The 23758-nt window shown below is 43.4% G+C and overlaps 1 pseudogene; it reads left to right on the forward strand.

Annotated features, from left to right (window-relative positions):
- LOC138848191 (palmitoyltransferase ZDHHC5 pseudogene) overlaps positions 1-13572 on the forward strand; it is a 30655-nt pseudogene extending 17083 nt beyond the window's left edge.
- Positions 13573-23758: the final 10186 nt, after the last annotated feature.

Genomic DNA, 23758 nt, shown 5'->3' on the forward strand with positions numbered 1-23758 from the left:
ATGTCCCTGCCCTCTGCAGTATCCTTCCTCTGCAATCCACATTGCAGCCTTTGGCAAAGACTCTCGGGGTTAGATTGCTTAGGTGTTGTATTTCCTATCTATCACCCTTGGCCTCTATGGCTTAAACCCTCAGTACTTTTTGTCAGTTGGATTGCTTCTGACAATAAAAAGTGGACTTAGATATATGTTTTCATAGTTTTAGATGGAGTCAACCTTTTTTTTTTTTTTTTTTTTTGACAGGCAGAGTGGACAGTGAGAGGGAAAGACAGGGAGAAAGGTCTCCCTTTTTCCATTGGTTCACCATCCAATAGCCACTGCGGCCAGTGTGCTGCGGCCGGTGCACCACGCTGATCTGGAGCCAGGAGCCAGGAGCCAGGAGCCAGGTGCTTCTCCTGGTCTCCCATGCGGGTGCAGGGCCCAAGGACTTGGGCCATCCTCCACTGCACTCCCAGACCACAGCAGAGAGCTGGACTGGAAGAGGAGCAACCGGGACAGAATCCAGTGCTCCGACCGGGAGTAGAACCCGGTGTGCCAGCGCCACAGGTGGAGGATTAGCCTAGTGAGCCATGGTGCCAGCCTGGAGTCAACTTTTTGAGATGATGTTTTAATCTTTCATTTTATGATTTTTTTAAACATGTTTTATATATGCTTCATTCTCCTTTCCTTTGGCCAATTTTGAGCATTTGAAAGCATTTGAGGTCTATTTAACTGTTCACATATTAAACAGTGTTGTCATGGCCATAACCTTCAGGTATCAGTTACTTTGGAGATGACAGATTGCTATCATTTCCCAAAGGATTGCTTGTACTTTTTAGAAGAACTGGAGGAGGCAACGTTAAACAATAATATATAAAATAAGAATACTCTCTGACTCCCACTATTGTCCAGCAGTGGTCATGTTTCATCTTTTTTTAATGGTTTATTTATTAAATTGAAAGAAAGAGTTACAGAAAGAGGAGAGAAAGAGAGGTTCTGTCTGCTGATTCGTTACACAAATGGCTGCATTGACTGCTGCTATGACAGTCTGAAACCAGGATCCTGGAGCTTCTTCCATATCTCCTACGTGGGTGGAAGAGACCACACCCTTAGGTTATCTTCTGCTTTCTGATACCTTAGCAGGGAGCTGGATGGGAAGTGGTACAGAGAGGTTTTGTACTGGCACCTATATGGGATTCCAGTGTTGCCAGCAGTGGATTAACCTGCTACACCACAATGTTGGCTCCAATATTCTTTTTTTATTGAACCAACCAAATAGGTGTTCTCAGGAGATTCTTTGAGTCTTGCAGGTATAAATTGTGTGCAAATAATCTTTTTTTCAAGACTTAAAAATTAAGCTATAGCCTGTAGTGCCAGCATCCCATATGGGTACCAGTCTCACTTCTTTGCATCATATTCTTGTTGATTTTTTTTTCCAATTTCAACTTCCTGTGCAAGTGTCCACACAGTCTTTCATGTACACATCATGGAATTGAACTCCACTTTCAACCCTCTGCGTAACCAATTCGTACCAAATTGTGTTCATGCTTCCTGTCTTTTTCTTCACTATTCTGACTACTCTATGCCTAATGGTTGGTCATCATGTCTTCTCCAATTCTTCCTCTCTATTTCTTCATTCTCCTTCCAGACGTTGACTCTCAAATTCAAATCTTCTGGGGGCCGGTGATGTTGCACCAGCATCCAATATGGGTACCCGTTTGTGTCCTGACTGCTCACCTTCTGATCCAGCTCTCTGCTTGTGGCCTGGGAACATAGTGTAAGATGGCCCAAGTGCTTGGGCTCTGGCACCCACATGGGAGACTTTGAAGGAGCTCCTGGCTCCTGGCTTCTGAGTGACTCAGCTCTGGCCATTGAGGCCATTTGGGGAGTTAACCAGCAGATGGAAGAAATATTTTCTATCCCTCCCTCTCTGTGTCTGTAGTTGTACCTCTCAAATAAATCAATAAAATCTTGTCCCTTTGATCTGTTATTTTTAAATATTTATTTTTATTTATTTGAAAGATAGAGTTACAGATAGAGGTAGAGCCAGAGAGAGAGAGAGGTCTTCCTTCCACTGGTTCACTCCCTTAATGTCTGCAACAGCCAGAGTTGAGCTGAACCAAAGCCAGGAGCCAAGAGCTTCTTTTGGGTCTCCCACATGGGTACAGGGGCCCAAGCACTTGCGCCATCTTCCATTTTTGCTTTCCTAGGCCACAGCAGAAGCTGGGTTGGCAGTAGAGCAGCCGGGACTCAAACTGTTGCCTGTATGGGATGCTGGCACTGCAGGCTGGGGCTTTAACCCACTGTACCACAGTGCCAGCTCCAATAAAATCTTTAAAAAAATGCACATCTTCTAAGATAACTTTCCAAGTTTATGTGCCCTGTTTGAGGACATACACAATATCTTTCATGTAAACAATAGCAATTACATTGATTTTTGGAAGAAATATGAAAAAGCTTATAAGTATACATTTGTTTATAAATAATTTTCAAAAACAGTGATTCATTCAGTTAACACTTCTTTGAACATGTTTACTGTTTTTTTCTCCTCACAGTCCAGGACCACTCACCTAGATATGGTGCATTTGTAGTTCCCATCACTTGGTCTAGTTTTTTCTTTGCCTTTTTGCCAGTGTGTTTTGCAATTTTATATTCATGAGGACACATTGATGAAGAGATATGTCTTTTCTGTGAAGTGTAACCTGATGATCCAAAAAAGTTTTATTTACTACTTCTTTATTTATTTGAAAGAGAGTTACAGAGAGAGAGAAAGAGATAGACGTCCCATCTGCTGGTTGTCCCCAAATTGCTATAATGACTGGGGTTGGGCCAATACCTGCCCAGAACTTCTTCCAAGTTTCCCAGGTGGATGGCAGAAGTCTAAGTACTTCAGCCATCTTCCACTGGTTTTCCAAATTTATTCACAGGGAGTGGATAAGAAATGGAGTAGGGTGGCTCATATTGGTGCTCATGTGGGATGCTGTGGGTTCAGATGGTAGCTTAATCTGCTGTGGCACTATACCATCCCCTAAAATTTATTGTTTAATAGATTTATTTAGAAAGAGAGAGAGACCTTCCATCATTAGTTCACTCCCCAGATGGTGGCAACAGCTGGAACTGGAACAGATGGGAGCCAGGAACTTCTCTCAGGTCTCCCAGGTGGCTGCAGGGGCCCAAGGACATGGGCCATCTTATGCTTTCCCAGGTGCATTAGCAGAGTGCTGGAAAGGAAGTTAGCAACTGGGTCTTAAACAGGTTCCCTGTGGTTTTACACACTATGCCACAAGGCCATCCTTCCAAAGTTTTTTAAACATTGTTAGCCTGATCTACTTTGAATGGACGTCTCACTTGATCTAACACCCTTCAGTTACACATTACACTTATGTCTACAGATTACACTGTGATCTTTTACTGAATAAGGGAAACTCTATTATAGTCAATTTCATAATTGCAAGGTTAATATGAAATTGATATGTTTTGTCATTTTCCTTTCTGTTGGCCTATAGCATACAAAAATTAGCTTCATCTTATATAAGAGGCAAGATAGACATAAAGAGAAGAATGAACTCCCTGACATCCTTCTTTGTGACCCAGAGCTGATACCGTTCGGAGAAATGCACTGTTACAGGTGTGGACTGTGGACTTCACCCTGGAGGAGCAGCAGGACCTGGACACTTTAAAAGGTTTAATATTATCTGTACCCCTTGTGTAGCCCCTGCATTTCCAGGCAAAAGAAGGAAATCATTTTGCTGATGGAGCAACTGTGTTCAGCATTAAGCAGCACAATCCTTTGTCTCTGACCCAGGTGAAAATACAAAATCCCCAGGATATTCAAACATGCTGCCTTCTTACAATTGGTATGTAGTAAACCCTGCAGGGTTTTTCACCCTGCCAGCCAACAGACAAGAGCATGTGAGTGGTAAATCTGAACTGGCTCTTCCTGGGCTTGGCTTACATGCACAGCAGGGGTTGTATGACTGTCCCAGAGGCATCAGCAGAGTCCAAAGAGGATCCATATGTGAGTATGGTGGTTGATGGCAAGGTTCAGAGATTGTAGGGTCTTGGTGGGGAGGCATCCTTGCCACATGCTAGCATCACAGCACTGCTTCTTTCCTACATGAAGATGGGGAGAATTACCCCTTCCTGTCTCCACCTTCTCCATTTTACTGTTTATTTCTTCTGCTTTCTTGTTTCGGCTTGAGTTTTCTCTGAAAAAATTTTTTTAGCTTCAAATGTTAGAATTATAGCTATGCCACAGTGCTGGCCCCTCAAGTTTTATCCTGCTATGGAATGCATGAAACATTTCTCTGTATTAATACAAAAAAGTTTAAAAAAAAGTTTTAGTCCTGTATAGATTATATTGTTCTTTCTTTCTTTTTTTTTTTTTTTTTAGTGTAACCTGATAATATTTGCCTTTATAAATATTCAACTGAAAAATAGTTGTAGATACTTTAGGGTATGATGTGATCATTTGATGTATGTTAATTCTGGAATATTCAAATGAGAATTATTCACATTCTCTCTCTCTTTTTTTTTTTTTTTTACAGGCAGAGTGGACAGTGAGAGAGAGAAATAGAGAGAAAGGTCTTCTTTTGCCATTGGTTCACCCTCCAATGGTCACCACAGGCAGTGCGCAGCAGCCAGCACACCACGTCTCCTCTAATATCAAGGAGATAAGGATGCCTGCCCTCATCATTTCTTTTGCTTGTAGCAGTGGAACTTCAAACTAGAGCTATTAGGCAAGAAAGAGAGCAAACTGATAAAAATAAGAACGTAGTAGAATTAGTTGTCTGTTACATGGCATGTGTACCATTAACAGAGACAGCAGGGGGTTGATGCTTCAAGTCGTCCCTTTCCCTCACATGAGAAACTTAGATTGAACTCTCAGATCCTAGCTTTGACTTAACTCATCCCCAGCTACTGTGATCATTTGGGGCATGAACCAACACGTGGCTGCTCTCTGTCCATCCATCCCTTCCCTCTTTTGGAATTTCAAATGTCAAAAAACCCTAATGAGTCCATTACAAATGTTAGAACTCAGAAACATTACAGAAGATAAAATCAAACCAATGCACTTGCAATGAAAATTTCAATGTTATTCTTTAGGGATGTTTTTAAGATTTATTTGAAAGCAGAGTCACAGAGAGACAAAAAGGGAGAAGTAGAGTTGTCAACTAGTATTAGGGCACATGTATTTGCCATTTTCAGTAATGGAAAGAAGTTTGCAAAGTAGCTTGCAATATATTGGAAAGGATATAGGAAACATGAACATCATGAAAGAACTTGACAGTATAGTTGGACAAGAGAATACACTTGCTGTTCAAGTGCACATGTAATACTCTGCAGAAGAACTTTTGCTAGGTCACAAAAGAGCCTAAATAAACTGAAAAGATACAAATAAAACAATGAATGTTCTATGACCACAGGGATTTATCTTGAGTGTCAATAACAGAAGGACCTTTGAGAAGTGCACATATATATGGAAAATAGCAACATATTCCTAAATAGAGAGCTATAGAAAATAGATAACAAGTGAAAGTAAAAAATACAAGATGATAGGAAATGAAAATAAAACATAAAAATAGGATGCAGTTAAACAGGTTACGAATATGATCCCTCTCAATTCCTATAGCTTTTTAAGTGCTAAAATGGAAAACTGGGATCACTTCAACTCTGCTATTCTTCATTGTGTAGGGTGGTCTGTAAGCAGTTTGTCAGTGTCTAACAAAAAATGTATTAGTTGCATCAGAAGTCCAGCAGAGGGCAGCAAGAAGCCACTGAACAATGAGTTTGATCCTGAACTCACCCAAGAGGTGCACATTCTTAATCCACCAGGTGGTGTAGGTGCTGTGCCTACAGCAAATACAAGAACATTTTTCCTTCAAGACTGTGCTAAAGAAGCACCACTGCAGCTTCTGGAAGACTTGGGGCCATTTCCACATGGAGGAAATGATCCTGCACATGAGCCTTGTTGCAGTCCAGGATGTTTCTCATTTTTAAAAAATTTTTATTTGAAAGGCAAAGAGAGACAGACACATACACATAAACAAAGAGAGAAAGAGGGAGAGATAGTGATTTTGCATGGGCTGGAACTTGCCAGGCCAAAGTCAGAAGCTGGTCACTCATCTGATCTCCCATATTGGTGGCAGAGAGACAACTATTGAGCTTGCTGCTTCCGTGGTTGTGCATGTGCAGGGAGCTGGAACAGAATCAGTACTGGGACTTGAGACAGACAGCACAGTATGGAATGTGGGTCTTCAACTACCAGGCCAAGTGCTTATTCCCTGGGAGTTTCTCTTAACTAGCAACAGAGAAGCAATCATTTACTAAGATGTTCCTGGGTGGCTTATTTATTTTTTTCATATAAAGTCAATTATCCATCACTGAGTGTTTTAATCAGATGAAGCTACACTGGGCTATGTTGTTTTTATATGTATCCCAGAGTGTTTGGGAGAAGAAATCCCAACACAGATTCAGAGATTGGCAGATAATGAAAGTGTGATAACAAATTTATCAGGATTTTGCAGTACAGACTTGGGGAGCACTCACTGCTGGTTTAGTCTGAGGCAAGAGGAAAAGATGTGAGCTCCTATACTAATGCCTTCATTAATTCTCTATCACTGACTTTTTAAATCTGGGGAGGGAGTGTTGAGTAGTGGCCCCCCAAAGCCACACTGTATTTTTTTCTATTTATTTTATTGGAAATAGGTACAGAAAGAGGTAGGGAGAGTGATAGCTAGAAAGATAGCTGTGTCTTTTATGCACTGGCTCACTCACAAAATGCCAATTGCCAGAGTTGAGCTAATCCAAAGTCAGGAGTTTGTCCTGGATCTCCTACATCAGTGTGGAGGCACAAGGACTTGGCCATCCTCTGCTACTTTCCAAGGTGCATTGCCAGGGAGCTGGATTAGAAGTGGAGCAGCCAGGCTCCCATATGGGATGCAGATGCTACAGGCTGGTGCACCACAGCACAAGCCCAAATCAGTAATTTGCAGCTTCAAATTATTTCTAAATATTTTCAAAAGCAGAGGTGTGCAATATAATCATGGCTGATGCTGTGGTATAGTGGGTAAGCCACCACCTGCAGCACTGGCATCCCATATAGGAGCTGGTTCCTATCCCAGCTGTTCCACTTTCAATTCTGCTCCCTGTTAATGCACCTGGAAAAGCAACAGAAGATGGCCCAACTGCCATCCATGAGAGACACCTAGAATGAGTTCTTGGCACCTCACTTTGGCCTCTAAGCCCCAACTATTGTGGACATTTAGGGACTGAACCAGCAGATGGGTGATCTCTGCTGTGTCCAGTCTATCTGGAATTCAAAGAAAAAATTAGTTTAAAAATGTAAGGGAATGGGATTTGGCATAATGATTGGAGCACTCCTTGAGAAGCCTATCTTTTATGTCAGCATGCCTGGGTTCAAGTCCCATCTCTGCCCTTATTGCAGGACATACCTCCAATCTGGTTGGTGGTGTTGCTGTAGAACCCCTAAAACCTGTATATACTTGCCCAACACACAGTAAGCCAATCACTGGCTTTGGTGTGGTGGAGTAAAGAAGTATTTATTTTAAAGACCAGATGAAGGAACTTAACTCCAGGGCTCCCCAGGAAGTTAGAGGCAAAGATTCTTATAGATTGAAATTAGAGGTGACAGATGCATGTTCAGCTTGTGTCCAGGTTCCTGATCGGTTCGTGATGCTTTTGACCTTCATCTTCCTAGTTGAAGATGCTATATTCTTTAGGGAAGTGTAATGGTGTTCAAGTGGGCGTCAGTGAATCTGGGAGTTTACATACAATTGGTAGTTATTTGCTGCCCCAGACTGGGATGTTTCCTTACCTAGATGTGGAACTCCCCTAAATAAACCCATCCAGACAATATTGGCCAGCAGGCTTCTATCTGTTGTAGAAAAGTGACTTCTTGTGTGCAGGCCAGCTGTATCATTCCCTCAATTCAGTGAATTATTTTTGGTACAATATGGATAAGGACGCCTTGGTCTAAGGGAGACAGAGGAGATGCTTGGTCCTGCTTTTGTTTTATAGGGGTTTCATTTTAGATGTTTTTATTTTTTGTTACTTCTCCATCCTTAGGGAAAAGGGACAGTGATTGGTTAGACTGCTTCGTGAAATTTGTGGGGTAATGTGGGGGTATTTTTAGGATGAAAGGAGAGGAGGTTGGAGGCATTTCTTTTACTTACTCATTTGCTTACTTACTAGTTAACACAGAGAGAGATATCTTCCATCTGCTGGTTCACTTCCCCAGGTGGCTGCATCAGCCAGGGCCACAAACAATGAGTCATCTTCCAAGGCCATTAGCAAGGTGTTGGATTGGAAGTGGAGCAGCCAAGACTGAAAGCAGTACTCATATGGGATGCTGGGGTCATAGGTGGCAATTTTACTTGCTACACCACAACATCAGCCACCATAGGCATTTCTTTAAGAAAAACACTTGCTAGTTCTGGGTTTTGCTGTAGCAATCTTATATATAAATAGAAGGGTTACACAGCCAGTTTCTGCATAGCTTTACCTTGCAGGTATATAACCATTCTACAGCGTTAATAAAAGCAACATGCTAGTATTTCTGTACCTCAAATGAAACCAGAGAAATTAGTGATTTTTCTGCCAGAAAACTTCCAGTTTAAAACCAGGGATAGTCACTGATTAAGATTTGTGTGCATGTGGCTGGCACTTTGGTGTAGAGGGTAAAGCCACTGCTTGCCTTGCCAGTATCCTATATGGGCATGGGTTTGAGTCCCAGCTGCTCCACTTCTGATCCATCTTGCTGCTAATGCACCCAGGAAATGAGCAGAGGATGGCCCAAGTACTGGGACTCTGGAACCACTTGGGGGACCTGGAAGAAGCTCCTGGCTTTTGACATTGGATGGGTCCAGCTCTGGCTGTTGCAGCCATTTGAGGACTGAACCAGCCACTGGAAGATCTCTCTGTCTCTTTCTCTCTTTGTAACTCTGTCTTTCAAATAAATGAATATTTAAAAAACAATAAAAAAGAGACTTAGAGTAAGACCAGACATTGCAATTTAAGACATGTTGAGTTGGAAAGCAGTTCATACAGCAGACTCATGGAATGACAATCATTTTATATAGCATAGTGACCTCAGAATGAGCCCTTACAGCATTCTTGTATGGTTGAAAAGCCCATGAAAACATTTCAGGCATTGAATTCTAAGACACTGTGGCAAAAATAAAAAAAGTCCTACATGAAGGATTGCCATGAATGATACCCCAGTGGAAAGAAGGAGCCATCCAAGAAGAATGTAGTTTTCTTTGAAGGGAGGACAGAACTTCCATTTTGCCTTTGGCTTTGCCTAAATACTGACAAAGACTGTGGTCTCAAAAGGCTTCCTTAGCCTGGGCAACTCATGGCAAGAGTCTTGGGTGATCACTGACATCATACATAAGAGATTCAATTGTTAAATTAGAGCAGGAGTTGTTGTACACTTACTCCGCATGCAAGACCTCAGTCCTAAATGAGTCATTGTATATTTATTTGAAAGTTACACAGAGGAGAGGCAGAGAGAGAGAGAGAAGTCTTCCATCTGCTGGTTCACTCCCCAATTGGCTGCAATGGCTGGAGCTGTGCCAATCTGAAGCCAGGAGCCAGGAGCTTCTTCCAGGTCTCCCATGTGGGTGCAGGGTCCCAAGGACTTGAGCCATCTTCTACTGATTTCCCAGGCCATAGCAGAGAGCTGGATCAGAAGTGGAGCATCCAGGCCTCGAGCTGGTGTCCATATAGGAGGCCGGCACTACAAGCAGCGGCTTTACTTGCTACACCACGGCGCCAGCCCCCAAGTTGTGTTTCTTAACCTCCTCTTCTACTTTGTTCTGGGGAAGTGGTTATTTATCACTTGCAATCACCTTTCCCCCTCTGATATGCTTTCTTTCATTTGAGATATTTTGACCTTCAGTTTTGTGTGTGGATGTGGAAGGATGATAATTCTAAATTTTTGGTTTCCCTGAAATTTTTTTGTTTGTTTTTTTGTTTGTTTGTTTGGTTTTCTGTACTCTTCTCTGTTGGTTCCCTTATCCCATTGTCTTATCCATTCTGCCTCTGTGTGGGCCTGGGCTATGTAGTAGGTTAGATGTCCCTTCAGAGCTCCAACATGCCCGCAGAGTCTGGATAGAGATTCAGACCGAGAAACACATCCTGACCTCAGCAGCCGCTATCTTCTTAGTGGGAGCTACAACACTCTTCTTTGCTTGTATGTGTCCAGAACTAAGCCTGAATATGTCACCTGCAGTGCCCATCTACAATGCATTTATGTTTCTCTTTGTTCTGGCCAATTTCAGAAGGGCCACCTTCATGGACCCAGGCATTTTCCCTCAAGCTGAGGAAGATGAGGACAAGAAAGATTTTCGAGCTCCCTTTACAAAACAGTGGAGATCAAGGGCATCCAGGTGTGCATGAAAGGATGTGCCACCCGCCGCTGCTACTGTCCTCCTCGGCGTTCCCACACAGTGTCTGTGATAATTGTGTGGAGGAATTTGATCATCCCTGCCCCTGGGTGAACAACTGTATTGGCCGCCAGAACGAGCATTGTTTCTTCCTCTTCCTCCTTTCCTTGACAGCCCACTCTATGGGTATATTTGGCTTTGGCCTCCTTTATGTCCTCTGCCACATAGAGGAGCTCTCAGGGGTCTGCACACTGTCACAATGGCAGTGAAGTGTGTTGCTGGCTTATTCTTCATCCCTGTAGCTGGCCTCACAGGGTTTCATGTGGTGCTGGTGGCCTGGGGACGCACAGCCAATGAACAGGTTATGGGTAAATTCCGGGGAGGCATGAGCCCCTTCACCAATGGCTGCTGTAACAATGCACTTTGCAATTCCCCAGCACCCAGTTATTTGGGAAGACCAAAGAAAGAGAAGACAATTGTAATCAGACCTCCCTTCCTTCAGCCAGAAGTGTCAGATTACTGTGAAGATCATGGATAATGGCATCCAGGGAGAGCTTAGGGGAACTAAGTCTAAGGGAAGCTTGGAAACAACAGAGAGCCAGTCCGCAAATGCCAAACCCCGGCCTCCTCCTATGCCAGACCTGAGCAGCTGCATGGGACTGCGAACACACCTTTGCCTGGCTACTAATGGAGATAGCAGCTTTTGGGGCAAGGACAGCCCCCCACACCAACCATGTACAAGTGTCGGCCAGCTTATAGTAGCAGCAGTGCATCAGCTGCCCTGCCTCATTCCTCCAGCACCAGGTTAGTCATGGGGACAGTTTGAGGAAGCCAACCTCAACTGCAGAGAGCAGCCGTCATCCCAGTTACCACTCAGAGCCCAGCTTGGAACCCGAGAGCTTCTGTTCTCCCACCTTTGGCAAAAGCTTTCACTTCGATCCACTTTCCAGTGGCTCTCATTCCTCCAGCCTCAAGTCGGCACAGAGAACAGGTTTTGTACTGGATGAGTTGCAGTCCATGCATTCAGAAGGCACCACTTCCACCTCCTGTAAGAGTCTGGCCAATCAGACATGCAATGGAAGCCTGAGCCAGACCCAGCTTTCAGCTACACCTCTCCCTTCCTGTCAGTATTCCTGGCCCAGCAACAGGAAGCCGAGAGGCATCCACATTTGGTACCAACAGGTCCAACATGAGAGCCCTCACCAGTCTGTTATGACAATCTGTGGCCTCCCTCCAGGGATGAGAGAAGCTGCTGCACCAGTCACCCAGCTCCCAGTCCATGAGGAAGAGCCAGGCTTGGGAGACTCAGGCATTCAGTCATCACCTGGCTCAGGCATGCCCTCATAGGGCTTCCTCCTTAGCTGATCCGAAGAGATCACCACTGAGCAAGACTCCACTTGGACACCCAGCTGTCCCCCATTTGGGGAAGGCAGAAAGCCTAAGGGGCCAGGGACTAGGGCCCCCTGAACCAGGTCCAACCACCCCATATCTGGGCTGTTAAACATCTTACAGCAGCCAAGAATCCCCACCTGGTGTCTCTGAGATAGAGGAAGTGGCCTTGCAGCCACTGCTGATGCCTGAAGATGAAGTACAGCTCAATACTGCCCACAGCAAATCCAACAGCAACCCAAGAGCATCAGCTCAGCCTCCCCTGGTGCCACAAGGGGAGGAGTCAAGAAACTGTCATGAGAGCGTGGTACCACCTGAGATATGGTGTGAGCCGTCAGCACCTCACCTTCCCCACACCACTGTGTCTAGACCAAAGGGCCCCAGTTGACCACCTTCCTTCCCTCAAGGGGCTCCCTTCCCCTGCATGGACATTTTTTAAAACCCCGATTCCCAGAGGATGAGTGTTTTATAAAATGCAACCGAGTTGGGGAGTTGGAGAGTTGGGGCCCTGAGGCTGGGTTAGTAGCTCCCCCCTTTTACCTTTTAAGACCTTCCTTCCCTAGTCCCTGGTCCAGACTCAGTGGACATTTGTGCAATTGCTTGCCCTGGAGGGAACCAGATCATTTTTAAACCAGAAATAATTTTTTATTATTGTTACAGATCCTATTTTTTAATCTTCTGTGTTACCAGGTGTGGGTATAAATATCAAAGAAATTATATATCTATCTTGGGATGGGAAAATGAGGGAGGGATATGTAAAAGAAGGAGGGTCTTACTTTTCCTGGTCCTCAGACCAGCAGGAAAAGAGGGGAGACACCAGAGTCTTCCTTTCCCCCCACAGTCCCTCTCTTGTCTGTTACCAACTAAGGAGGTAGTAGAACCCCCTGTTGGTGCTAAGTGATCATGAAAGAAACCTGGGGAGAGAGGAGTCTGAGCTCTTGGTTAGAAGAGGAAAGGACTTGTGGAAAGTTAGTTTTCTAGGCTTATTGGCATTTAGCTTCCCAGGAAAGGGGTCAGAGCTCCATGACATTGGTGGTGGTGGTAGGAGGGGGATCAGGAAAAGCATCTGGCCTAATTCAAAACACTATTAGAAAATCCCCCCTTTCTTGGGAGAGAGGGGTTGGGTGGCTTTCTTAAGTGAGCCCCTCAGAGCTTCCCCTAGGCTACAGTTAAGGTGATTTTAAAGTGCAAGGACAGAAAAGAAAAATCCAAAATGCAATATTTTTCATCACATGCCAAAAACAGGACAGAGGAAAGGAGTGGCAGGCCTAGGCCCCTCCAGATGTCCCCTGGGGGTTACCCCTCAGCCCACCTTAGAATGGTGCTGGGTAGAGGAGATACCTGGGTTCTAATCTCTAAATAGGGGAGACTCCAGCCTCTTCACAGAGTCCCTTTCATTTTTTATTCTGATTAGCCATTTTCAACTGACAAATGAGAGAAATCCTGATCTATCAGCAAACAAAAAAAGAGTACTTAAGTTTATATTTAGAAACATTTATGTCATTTGCTTTACCCCGTTTATACTTAACAGCAATACCTAGATGTCTTAAGAAACTGAGATAGTATATAACAATACCTAGATGTCTTAAGAAACTGAGATAGTATATAACTAAAGTTATAATTTCTTTTCACTACCCCAGAGTCAGTGGATGACTTGCTATGTCTCAGGCAAATGAACCCATTTGAAGTTGCTGTAGCAGTTCCTCCAGGCAGTTTGGGGAGTGTTCAGCAGCAACATTTTTTTTTTAAAGATTTATTTATTTATTAGAAAGGAAGAGTTACAAAGAGGCAGAGGCAAAGAGAGAGAGAGGTCTTCAATTGGTTGGTTCACCTCCCCGAAATGGTCACAACTGCTGGAACTGGGCCAATCCAAAGCCAGGAGACAGGAGCTTCTTCGGGGTCTCCACATGGGTGCAAGGGCCCAAGGACTTGGACCCTCTTCTACTGACTTCCCAGGCCACAGCAGAGAGCTTGGTTAGAAGTGCAGCAGTCACTCAAACCAGTGCCCATATGAGATAATGGCACAGCAGGCAGTGGTTTTACCAGCTATGACTCAGTGCCAGCTCCTTAAAGCTACAATTTTGAAAATTTTTCCTATGAAAGAAAACTCAAAAGAATGATTCTGATTCATTGTACTTAATACACAGAATATAATTTTGACCTTAGTTAAAATTTTCATATTTTGGCTGACACTCACTGGTTGCTGGTGTTTTGAATGACCTATGAATAATGGTGTTTGCATGGGAGTTTCAGGAGCCCACTGAAAGTCAATGACAGAAGGCAGACCTCACTGACAGCTCATGAGGAAACATGTAACCATCGACTGTGAACAACTGAATTCTATTTCCAAGAAGCCTCCACCCAGTCCATCTGTAGAGTTATAGAGGAAAGGAGAGACAGAGAGAAAGGTCTTCCATCTGGTTCACTCCTCAAATGGCCACAATGGCCATTGCTGGGCCAATCCTAATCAGGAACAAGAGTTCCTTCTGGGTATCCTACATGGGTGCAGAGGCCCAAGCACTTGGCAAATCTCTACTGCTTTTCCAGGTCACAGCATAGAGCTGGATGAGAAGAGGAGCAGCCAGGACTAGAAATCATGCCCACATGGGATGCAGGCACCTGCGGTGGTAGCTTAGCCCACTACATCACAGCCCCAGCCCCATTCAGAGATCTTTTAAGTGGCCATTTCTTATTCAGTCTTAAGGAGGTCAAGCAGCATTATAGTAAAACAGCTTTTTCTTTTGTAGTTTCCAAATACAATTTATTTATTTTAGAAAATAAGTGCTAAGGGGCAATAAGAATAGAGGTCTGATCACAATTGCTGTTTAGTCCAGACCTGTAAAAGAACCAAGTTAGAAAACAATTTCTTGGGCTGGCACTGTGGCACAGTAGGTTAACACCCTCTCCTGAAGTGCCGGCATCCCATATGGGTGCTGGTTCTAGTCCTGGCTGCTCCTCTTCCAATCCAGCTCTCTGCTATGGCCTGGGATAACAATAGAAAATTGCCCAAGTCCATGGGCCCCTGAACCCATGTGGGAGACCCAGAAGAATCTTGTGGCTCCTGACTTTGGATTGGAGCAGCTCTGGCTGTTGCGGCCATCTGGAGAGTGAACCAGCAGATGGAAGACTTCTCTCTCTGTCTCTAGCTCTCTGTGTAACTCTATCTTTCCAATAAATAAATCTTTTAAAAAAATAAGAAAGCAATTTCTCAGGGAAGAGATATCTGACTACAAAAGGGAGAGCTCTCTTTCTTTCTATTTTATTTAATTTTTTGCAAATCAGAAGTACACACAGAGAGAAGGAGAGGCAGAGGGAGAGTGACAGGTGTTCCATCCACTGGTGCACTCCCCAATTGGCTATAACAGCCAGAGCTGTGGTGATCTGAAGCCAGGATCCAGGAGCCTCTTCCAGGTCTTCCACACAGGTGCAGGGGCCCAAGGACTTGGCTGATCTTCTACTGGCTTTCCCAGGCCAGAGCAGAGACATGGATTGGAAGTAGAGCAGCCAGGACTCAAACTGGCACCACACCACAGCACTGGCCCCAGGGAGAGCTCTCTTAAATGCAATGTTCAGGGGTCAGCATTGTAGCATAATGGGTAAAGTCACCTCCTATGTTGTCAGCTACTCCACTTCCAATCCAGCTCCATGCTATTGTGCTTGGGAAAGCAGCAGAAAATGATCCAGGAATTTGGGCCCCTGAACTCATGTGGGAGATGTGGAAAAAGAAGCTCCTGATACCTGGTTTTGAACCAACCCAATCCTGGTCATTATGGCCAATTGGGGAGTGACCCATGGATGGAAATTCTTTCTGTCTCCCTCTCTCTCTGTACCTCTGTCATTCAAATCAATTAAATCTTTTGAAAGCAAAACAAAACAAAAAAACCAATGTCCACTAACAGCTGAACAAAACATTAAAAGAGATATTACCTGGTACCACCATGTACAAGTTTGATACTTACCAAATACATTTCCCTAGATTTCAGTTGGAATTTTAATCTGGTTTCTGCCAGTCTGAAACTCCTTAGGCCAATGACACCAGGTCAACAACTAGTTGCTCAGGTTATTTCTGATTCAAAGAAATATTCAGGAAGCAGCAAGACAGCTCACAGGGGTGATTTGTACCAGGGGCTGCTTTGCCTACTCTGGACTGTACTCCCTTCATGATTGCTGTATCTGTCTTTCAAAATGAAATAAAATAAAATAAATATTTAAGATAAATTGAAAAAGCCAGAATCATGGAGTAAATGAACCTTAAGCACCAGAACAGTGGTGCTTCTAATACAAAAGTATTAGAGGTTAAAGCATGAAATATGGATATGCCATGTAAGGTAATTATAAAAGAGATGTATATACTTGCTGACCATTCCAATAAGAGAAGAAACTCTAAAATAAAGGTACTACAGATAAATGACATTTTAGAGTAATAAAAGGGTCAATTAACCTGGATAAGATTAATTCTAGATATGCATGCATCTAACAAATAAGCCCAACATTAAGTGAAATAAAATGACAAAAATCATAGAGAAAAGACTGGTCAAGACTAGTATTAGGAAGGGGCACTGTGGCATAGGGAGTAAAGCCACCAATTGTGGCACTCATTCGAGTTCTGGCAGTTCTAGTGATCCAGCTCCTGGCTAGCCCACCCTTTCAAAAGATTTATTTATTTATGTGAAAGAGTTACAGAGAGAGAGAGAGAGAGGTCATCCATCCACTGGCTCACTCCCCAGATTGCCAAAATGGCTGGAGTTGGGTGCAGGGGCCCAAGGACTTGGGCCATCTTCCACTGTTTTCCCAAGCCATAGCAGAGAGCTGGATCAGAATTGAAACAGCCAGGACTCAAATAAGGACCCATATGGGATGCTGGCACTGCAGGCAGTGTTTTTGCCTACTGCGCCACAACACTGGCCAGCTTTGTAGCGATTTTGAAAGAAAATCAGCAGAGGAATGCCTCTCTCTCTCTCTCTCTCTCTCTCTAGTCCAGCATTAGATATAATAATTCTTAAAAAATTAATATTAGGAGACAGAAATATGTCACTTAATAATGGACAGAACAGGTTTGCAATATATTGGAAAGGATAAAGCAACTTGACCATGTACTTGAACAAAAGAATACACATTCTGTTCAAGTACTCACAGAACATGGTCTGCAGAAGACCTTTTGCTAGATCACAAAAGAACCTCAACAAAATTAAAAGAATAAAAATAAAAAAGGACATCCTATGACCACAATAGATTCACCTGGAATATCAGTAACAGAAGAACATTTGAGAAGTGCACAATATGTGGAAAATAAGAACACACTCCTAGCAGCTACAGAAACAAATCACAAAGGACAATAGCAAACATTGTGAAATGATTGGAAATGAAATGCATATAAAAAAGGTAATGGGATACAGTTGAAGCTGAGATTAGAGGAGGCTCAGTCTCTCCATTCCTATAGCTTTATAAAATGGGAAGTTGTGACCACTTTAACTTTGCTATTCATCATTATGTAGGGTCTTGAAAGTTTGTAAACAATTTGTCAGTATCTGCCAAACACTTTATTAGTTCCACCAGAGGGCCAGCAGGGGGCAGCAAGCCACCGCTAAACAGTAAGCTTTGCACCAAAACTCACCCTGGAGGAGTCAAGCACAGGCTTGCTACTCCCAGTGATGTATGCACAGCACCTGCAGGAAAACAAGAGCATTTTTCCCTCAAGACTGAGCTAAGATATGATTGCAGCTTCTGGAAGACTTGGGCAGTTTCCACATGTAGGTAAAGATGCTGAACATGACCCTGATGGCTTAAGAAAAAATACTTTTCTTGTCCATGATGTTTCTCATTTTTAGAAAACATTTCATGGGGCAGCACTGTGACATAGTGTTACCGGTAAAGCCACCACTTGCAGTGCCGGCATCCAGTATAGGCATCGGTTTGTTTTCTGGCTGCTCAAGTTTCGATTCAACTTTCTGCTATGGCCTGGGAAGCCAGTAGAACATGGCCCAAGTCCTTAGGTCCCTGCAACCGTGTGGGAGACCTGGAATAGGTTCTGGCTTCTGGCTTCAGATTGGTGTGGCTCCAGCTGTTGCAGTCATCTGGGAAGCGAACCAGTGGATGGAAGACCTCTCTCTCAAACTCTCTCTGCCTCCTCTCTGTGACTCTCCCTTTCAAATAAACAAATTTAAAAAAAAAATTTCATTTGAAAACAGATACTGATTAAGAGACAGAGGGACACACACACTCACAGATAGAGAGAGAGAGACAGAGGGAGAGAGATTGTCTTTGCATCTGCTGGGACCGGCCAGGGCAGTCAGAAGCCAGAATCTTATTCTGAATCCACCACGCTGGCAACAGAGAGATAACTATTGAGCTTGCTGCTCACCTGCTTGTGTATGAACAGGAAGCTGGATCAGAATCAGTACTGGGACTTGAACCCAGGTACCATAACATGGAATGTGGGTCTTTTCACTACCATGCCAAATGCTTTTTCCCTGAATGTTTATCTCATTTTCTGAAATGCTTCCAGGTGAGTTATTCTGTGTTTCTTCATATAAAGTTTAAGGAAGAGTCATGTATCCATTATTGAGTGTTTTAATGGGATGGAGCTATATCATGCTGTGATATTTCTACAGATTCAAGAAGGCTTGGGGAAGAAATCCCAACATAGATTCAGAGAGTGTCAGACAAAAACAGTGTGAAAATATACATAGTGTATCTGAACATTGCAATACGGACTTGGTGGTCCTGCATTGAAGCCTGAGGGGAAAAGAAGAATCTGACCTCCTGCATTCATGCTTTCATTAATTCTATATCATTCTCTTCTACACAACTTCAATGTAGTTGTAAATGTCTTCTAAAGCAGAGATGTTAAAACTCATGTTATGCTCGGTTTAGATATATTATTTGTACCCAAACCACAATCTATTATTTTCTTACTTTCCTGAATTTATTAAAAGCAAACTTTCAAATAATATATTTAATATAATACTGAGTGTATCTCATTTACGTTTGTGAGAATCTCCCTGTTTAATTGACAATTTTTTCAAAGAAAAATCAGTTTTCCCTCTTCTAAGTAGAAAAAGAGACTTGTGAGGGAAAATACCTCAACAAAGTTAGCTGGGCTGGTATTTGGCACAACAATTAAGCTGTCACTTGGGACACCCACATTTAGCTACAAGAATGCCTAGGACAGAGTCCTGGCTCTTCTAATCCCATCATCTTGCTAATGTTTGCCCTTGGAGGCTAAGCCACTCAGGTCCATGCCAGCCATGAGGGAGACCTGGAATGAGTTCTTGGATCCTGGCTTTGGCCTCACTCACCCCCAGACATTCTGGGCATTTGGGGAGTGAAACATCAGATGGATCATCTCCTCTGTCTTCTCAGTCTCTCTGGCATTCTAGTAGAAAGTTAATTTAACAAACTAGGGGAATGGGATTTAGCATAGTGATTGGAGCACTGCTTGAGATGCCTACATTCTATGTCAGCATGCCTGGGTTTCAAGCACCATCTCTGCTCCTATGCAGAATAATCCCCCCAAACTCATTGGCATTGTTGATATAGAACCCCCTAACCAGGACCTGCCCCATGGCATAGCAGATAAAAATCACTGCCTGCAGTGCTGCCATACTATATGGGCACCACTTTGAGTCCCAGCTATTCCACTTCTGATCCAGCTCTCTGCTTTGGCCTGGGAAAGCAGTGGAAAATGCCCTAGGTCTTTGGGCCCCTGCACCCACATGGGAGACCCAGAAGAAGCTCCTGGTTTCAGATCAGTGCAGCTTCAGCCATTGCAGCCAATTAGAGAGTGAACCAGCAGATGGAAGAGCTCTCTCTCTCTCTCTCTTACTCTCTCCCTCTCCCTCTCTGCCTCTCCTTCTCTCTCTGTGTAATTCTGAGTCTCAAAGAAATAAATAAATCTTTAAAACAGAAACAAAAAATAAAACAAAAAGAACTCCCTAACCTATATGTGCTTGCACAACACACAGTAAGCCAATCACTGACACTGAGTGATGGTAGTTTGAGGTGTTTATGGCAAAGTCCAAAGTAAGGAGATGAGAACTTTTCACTTAATTTCAGGGCTCCCCAAGAAGTTAGAGGTAAATGTTTTTATAGATTAAAATTGAGGCTGACAGGTGCATGTTGAGCTTTGTCCAAGTTCCTGATTGTTCAGTGGTGCTTGTGATCTTCCTTTTATTGGTGGTGATGACATGTTCTTTAGGGAATTTTTATGATGTACAGGTGAGCTTAATTTGTCTGGGGTTTATGTGTAAATGGTAGTTATTTACTTCCCAGACTTGGATTTTTCTTACCTGATCTGAAACTCCCCTAAATAATCCTTTCCAGACAATTTTGGCTAGCAGGGTTTTATCTATTGCAGAAACAAATGACTTCTTTTGTCCAGTGATTACTAGCTTGTCAGGCCAGCTGTATCACTCCCTTTTTTTTTAAAAAAAGATTTATTTATTTACTTCAGAGGCAGAGTTTACAGACAGGGAGGGAGAGAGATAGAGAGAGAGATAGAGAGAGAGAGAGAGAGAGTCTTCCATCAGTTGGTTCATTCCCCAAATGGCCACAATGGACAGAGCTGAGCTGATCTGAAGCCAGGTGCCAGGAAATTCTTTCCACATGAATGTAGAGGCCTAAAGACATGGGCCATCTTCTGCTGCTTTCCAAAGCCATTAGCAGGGAGCTGGATCAAAAGTGGAGCAGCTGGGACTAGAACCATCCATATGCGATGCTGGCACTGCTGGTAGAGGCTTAGCCTACCATGCCACAGCATTGGTCCCAAATTTTTTCGATACCATACAGGCAAGAAAGCTTTGGGCTAAGAGACACAGACAAGAGGCTGAGCCTTGATTTTGTATTATGGAAGTTTTGGTTTAATTGCCCCAATTTCTTGTTATTCCTCAAACCTCAGAGAAAAGGAACAATGACTGTCTGACTGGGGTATTGAAAGAATGAAAGGAGACAAAGTTTTAGGTATTTCTTTTATTAGTTATTTATTTACATAATAGTGAAGTTAACAGAGAAAGAAAGAGAGACAGAGTTTTTTCATTGCTGGTTCACTTCTCAGATGGTTGCATAATCCAGGGATTGATCATGATGAAGCTAGGAGCTTCTTCAGGGTGTTCCACATGAGTGGTAGGGGAACAAGTACTTGAGTCACCTATGCTGCTTTTGCAAGGCCATTAGCAGGGAGCTGGATCAGAAGTGGAGCAGCTGTGACTCTAACCAGCATCCATATGGGATACTGAGTAGAAGTTGGCAGTTTTACCTGGTACACTACAACACCAGCCCCTGTAGGCGTTGCTTCAGATAAAGTTTCTAGTCTTGGGTTTAGCTGTAGAGATCCTCTGCATTATGAGAAGGATTGCACAGCCAGTTTCTGTGCAGCTTTTTTTTTTTTAGATTTATTTATTTATTTGAAAGGCAGAGTTACAGAGAGGCAGAGGCAGAGAGAAGTCTTCCATCTGCTGGTTCTCTGCCCAGATGGCTTCAATGGCAGAAGCTGAGCCAATTCAAAGCCAGGAGCCTTGGAGCTTCTTCCAGGTCTCTCACACAGGTGTAGGAGCCCATGTACTTGGGCCATCTTCCACTCTTCTCCCAGGCCATAGCAGAGAGTGGATTAGAAGTGGAGCAGCTAGGACTTGAACCAGTGCCCATATGGGATGCTGGCACTGTGGCATAGCAGGTAAAGCCCTTGTCTACAGTGCCAGCATCTCATATGGGCACTGGTTCAAGCTCCAACTGCTCCACTTCCAATTCAGCTCTCTACTATGGCCTGGGAAAGCAGAAGAAGATGGCCCAAGTCCTGGGGCCCTGTACCTGCTCAGGATACCCAGAAGAAGTTCTTGGCTCCTGATTTGGATTGGCCCAGCTCCAGCCATTGTGGCCATTAGGGGAGTGAAACAATGGATGGAAGATCTCTCTCTCTCTCTCTCTCCCTCTCTCTCTCCTTTTCAAATAAATAAGTAAATAAATAAATCTTTTTAAAAAAGATTTAGCCTGCTACAGGTTTATTGAATTTCAAGTCCCATTTGCAGTTGCCTTAGCAAGGTCAGACCCATGGGCTTTCTATGACATGGAATGGGTGTTCCCCCCTCTACTAAAGGGACATTGGTCAGATCTAGCTGTTCAATATCATAAAATTATTCACATATATGTGTCCCAGAGCGGTCTCATGGCAAGGTGACTGGATTAAATATTATAGCTTCAAAGTAACATTTTGGTTATCAAATACTATGGCTTAATATCTCCCAGAGAGCCCCAAATGAGGCAGTAACCTTTGCTCCAGGAGTGGACGCACACACAGTGAGTTGTATGTATTGTGCTGGGTTGGCCAAAAGTGAGCTACTCTGCGTCCTGCAGTACACAAGTGACTGTTATTCTGAGACATATCAGCCAACCTCACGTGGCAATGCCCAGATCAATCTTACAGCATCGGTAATTTTATTTTTCCAAAGTTTGAATTAGTGCTCTGCATCCTAATCCCAGCTTCTCAGGAACAACAATGTCAAAGAACTTCCTCAGAAGTTCACTGCGGGTGCTGTACAAAATTTCTAGCATTAGGTATGAGAACACTAAGTATCACATCAAGGTAGCATCTCCCTTCAAAATGGAAGCCCTCTCCAGAGGATATAGTTCTGACAGAATGTTCTGTTATAGTTACTATCAAACAATAATTCATTAAAAATCCCTTCCTTTATAACCATCCTGCTTCATCGAACCTGATTTAGGATTGACACTAATGACTCATTGCATCTTGATTTTTGTTTCCTCTTTGTGACCAAAATCCATTTCTGAAAATGCAGCTGATCATGTTCCAATTTTTCCAGGTTTTATTTGACCTGGTTTTTGACCCAGGCCCATGTAAGAGAGAAACATTTGATGAGAAGGGGTCAGTGTGAGCACATTTTTAGCCAACTTTGAGCAACAATGAGGGTTTAGAAGGAGTGGTCTTCAGGCTAGTTTTACTTGCAGTCCATTAATAAACTTAGCTATATTTGTAATGTAGCCAGAATTCACTATCTCAAAGTGCCAGGCCAGGAGTATTATGCTGGGAATTATACTTCTGAAAAATTCTGCCAGACAAGAGGTATAAAGCTCAAAAGAAAAATATATAACAATGCTGGCCCTGTGGAGTAGTGGGTAAAGGTGCTGCCTGCAATGCTGGTATCTCATATAGACACTGGTTCATGTCCTGGCTGCTTCACTTCTGATCCAGTTCTTTGCTATGGCCTGGGAAGATGCAGAAGATGGCCCACGTCCTTGGGACCCTGCACCCACATGGGAGACCTGGAAGAATCTCCTGGTTCCTGGCTTTGGATTGGCACAGTTCCAGCCATTACAGCCAACTGGGGAGTGAACCAGTGGATGGAAGACCTTGCTCGCTCTCTCTGCCTCTCCTTCTCTCTCTATGTAACTCAGACATACCAAGAAATAAATATTTTAAAAAAGAAAAACATGTAACAAAACCAAAGAAGATAACAAATTGTGTTGTCATCCTAAACAATGAACAGAGTTAAAAGTTAATAGCAGAATATTATACTATAATTGACATTATATAAGGAAATTAGAAATGTTGATTAATCATACATTAATAAGCCCCATAAAACATTTTTTAAAAAAGGATTTATTTATTTATTTGAAAAGCAGAGTGACATAGAGGCAAAGGCAGAGAGAAAGTCTTCCATCCACTAGTTCATTCCCCAAATAATCGTAACAGCCAGAGATGGGCCAATCCAAAGCCAGGAGCCTTGGAGCTTCTTCCAGTTCTCCCCTGTGGGTGCAGGGACCCAAGCACAGGGGCCATCTTCCACTGCTTTCCCAGGCCATAGCACAGCTGGATCAAAAGTAGAGCTGCTGAGACTTGAACCAGTGCCTGAATGGGATGCTAGCACTGTAGGCAATGGGCTTGGAGATGTGAGCTAATGCTGGGCTGATGAGAAAGAGGGAGAGTTTGGGCTAGATTTCAGGGTCCTTTGAGATAACAGTGTGAGCTGGGA

The sequence above is a fragment of the Oryctolagus cuniculus genome, chromosome 20 (assembly GCF_051225735.1).
Source record: "Oryctolagus cuniculus isolate XC-2025 breed Fujian yellow rabbit chromosome 20, ASM5122573v1, whole genome shotgun sequence".
NCBI lineage: Eukaryota > Metazoa > Chordata > Mammalia > Lagomorpha > Leporidae > Oryctolagus > Oryctolagus cuniculus.